Here is a 3,856-nt window from a genome sequence, read left to right as displayed (position 1 = left end):
TTATGCAAATTAGATTTTTGAGCAACCAATAAAAATGTTTTGCCTACAGTTAACATTAGGCTACGATTACGATGCGCAGCACCATACAAAGACATGCATGTTAACAATTTACTTTTCAAAAGAGTTGCTTATATTTTTTTGAAATGTGTACATCAATTTAACATATGTTCACACCTTTTTAAATTTGAAAGTCAGAATCGAACTGCAAAAATTTAATTATATGTACCATTAAGAACACGTTTAAGTAGGGTTTTTATAATGGATGTGGCTAGCGTGCGAGCCCGTAAGGCTAGCCAAAAGTTTTAGCCGTACGTGAGTCACGTACGACTAGCAAGGACACACTGTATTGGCTAGCCGTACGGCACTTTTCAAAATTTTATGGAAGTCGAACATGAATATGTAATTTTATGACTTTAAGCGAGGATTTTAACCAAGAAACAGCATTAATTGTCTTCGGATATTAGCTTTTTAGAGATACATCGCCTTGATCGCTATATATATCGATCTTTGTCATCGCAAGATGTCGAGGTCGAAAAAAATAGCCTTTGGTTGCATTTACACCAATTGAAATAGTTTACAAAATTTTGATCATAATCCTTTTTTGTTTCAATAAGTTTAATTTTCGACACCTTAATATAAAAAAAACAACAATAAACACTGAAAATGATTGTTGTCAGGCTCTTGATAATTGCGACAATTACCGACGGTACTGTATAGAAGTTTGTCCATCAAGGAACGATTGCATGTTCCGTGAAAGGCATTCTAAAATTCTATTGTCAGTCCCTGGATAGGTTTTGATTAAGGCTAATTAATTGATTGAAAGTGCTTATATGTTCGATATTTATCTACTTTTTTGAAAATTATATAATTATTTTTGCCATGGAGTTGAATAGTGTATGTATATCTGTGTTTTTGCATTTCGCCGTTTTTTTTCCAATGTTCTTTTTATTTATTTATTCCACTCCGATCATTTTTTATTCGATCCATGTGCTTAAAATTAACAAAAATGAATTCATAATTCATCTTTCATACAAATAAAACAACAAATGATAAGCATGAAAAAATCAACAATTTTATAACGTTCGACTTCCATATAATTTTGCAAAGTGCCGTACGGCTAGACAATACAGTGCGTCCTGGCTAGTCGTAGTGACTCACGTACGGCTTGGACTTTTGGCTAGCCGTACATTTCTTTATTTTCTATTATTATTTTTTTTATATTGTTACGTATTTTGAACCATAAAAAATCTCCTCTACACCTCCTGTGAAAATTAAATTGTCTGGTCAATACTTTATTATATTAATATTTCCTTACGATTCAACTAGATTTATCATGAATCTAAAGATGAGGGGAAATGACATCACGCGCACCTGTTTTTATACGGCCAATACACAAACATGGTCGCGCTTACTGATTTGTAGAAATCGGTGATTTAGCGATTTAAATTTTGTTATCATTCGTTTAATATTATTATTTGGCGGCAGAAAATTTGCAGATTTATCATTTATAGTATTTTTTCTGAAATCAAGTTTTTATTCTAACCTTGTCTTTCCCTTTGAGATTTTGAGAAAAGTGTTGTTATGGATAATAAGCAAATGTTCTAAAGCAAAAGCAAATTACTTTTTACATTACACCTGTAATTTATTTAGTTGTTATTGCAAATGTGATGCTTGCATTCATTTTGTTCTAATAAAAAAGAAAAAAGATTGACTGAATGTGTAGTTATTGAATTGTTATAAGGCCCCAGATTGCTTGAATACAATTTTTCATTCAAGAAATAAAATTATTTTTTGAATTTAAAATGAGATGGTGAACAACTGTTTACTGATGAAGTTTAAATGTGTATCTTGATACGGTACTATCATTGTGAATTATAATCATCTTTAAAGTAAGATACTTATTTCATTTAAACAAAGTTTTTTACTTTTATGTGTTAGATTAACAAACAAAAAATTCTTATTACATTATTAAATGTAATACTGAAAGCATTTCTTCCACAACTCTTATAAACTGATGACAGTGTCATCTTATAACATGCATAACATATGTATTACATATTTCAGATACTAGTCAACTATCCAAGTGGCAGAAAGTCAACATGTATATGGCCAGAGCTACATTAAAGTATTTTAAAGTCCTGCTTAATGGTAAAAACTGTGAAAATGTTTACTTGGCTGGCTTGCTAAAGATCACTCAAAAGTAGATAATTGACTGTGAAGCTAGTATTGTGAAAAATGAATATAAAGTGTTTGCAAAACAAAATTCTGAATCTATTTTAGGAAAAAGAGATGAAATGGATTGTTTAACTTAAAAGGAAGTCTTTCGATTTCGAGTTTCAAAATAAATGTTTCAGCTTGTTAAAAATTCTGCAGTCTATTGTTTGTGATATTGCTATACAAAAAAGTATTGACAGTTAAGTGTACACAAACTGGATAATTACAACTACAATGGTACTGCAAACAAGAAGTCAAGAAATGTCTGCTGTGCATTCATTGATTGGCTTTGTGTTAGGACTATATTTGTTTTAAAAATCCCTATATCTATTTTAAATTGGCAAAAAATAGGTGGCATTTTGGTGAATTCAAGAAATGTGAAAAACTACCGCGTGCATGGTTTTTGAGTTTATTCACATATGATCAAATAACCTGTCACATCTTTGAAAATGTGCTTCTTGAGCAGTAGAAAAATGTACATTCAAAGTAATTTCTTGAATCTAATACTTAAAAGAAAAGAAATGTGCACCATGATGTTTTTGTTATAAATAAGCAAATTTAAATACCCCGAGTTCCTAGGCGGCTTCATAGATACACCACGTGCAAACAATTCATAGTTTTTCATATGAGTCAAACTCCTGGTGGTCAGGGAAAGAATGGAATGCATAACGTATGCATTGTTGTTTTTCGATAACAATGAAGAAATGAGAAATCACCTTGATGATCGATTTCAAATCAATTCACAACATCATATATAATTATTTCATGAAATTTTTGTAAAAAAAGTAGTTATTCCAGCACAAACCAATTGAAACATACTAACAATATGATTTAGAAAATTATAACATTTCAATCCTCATTTTGGATTTATACACATTTTATCACTTTTGTATGAATCTAAATCGAAACAAATATCTCTTGAAATGTATAGAACTTTGCACTTTGTGTTTATATGAATAAACACAATTAATTTCTAATACATAGTATTTTCTCAAGTGGCGCAATAACACGTGTCATACTTCCTATAACGTTTTCACTTTACAATTACAATCTATTAAATTGCTGAATGGATATAAATATCTGAAGATGTCATCATTAATTTACGAATTAATTTTATAATGTCAAAATAGTTTGTAAAAAAGTGATCCTACCGAAGCATAAAAATCAACAAAATTACATCAAAATTACAGGCTCGGTTTGATTGAGTCTGTACATGAGGGATAATGTAAACGTGTAATATCTCGCATGGCATTATTGCCATCTTGAGCGGTACTCAATTTTCAACACTTATAAGTGCTGGCATCAATAATATAGAAGAACCATTAAAAATATAACAACACTGAAGTGAAGTTCGGGGTACCTTTTTACGGCTGTCTTCGCACCTGTTGTGATGTATGGATATCTTAAAGTTTGAGAAGCGGTCCCTCGAATCATCAAAATCAGCAAGATTACATGAAAATTGCAGACCTGTTTCCCACTGTTTTATCTATGTATGATGAGTTACTGTTCAAAAGTAAAGAAAAAAATAAATATTTCTAAATATAATGGATAAAGATTAAGAAAGTTTCACTTACCATGATTGTTACGTTTGTTATGTTGATGTCTCAGTAGAGCGCAGATCCTGAGTGATGGACAAGGAAAA

This window comes from Ruditapes philippinarum, unplaced genomic scaffold, assembly GCF_026571515.1.
Source record: "Ruditapes philippinarum isolate M1 unplaced genomic scaffold, ASM2657151v2 ctg16583_1_1_1_1, whole genome shotgun sequence".
NCBI lineage: Eukaryota > Metazoa > Mollusca > Bivalvia > Venerida > Veneridae > Ruditapes > Ruditapes philippinarum.
This window is presented reverse-complemented; position numbering follows the sequence as displayed.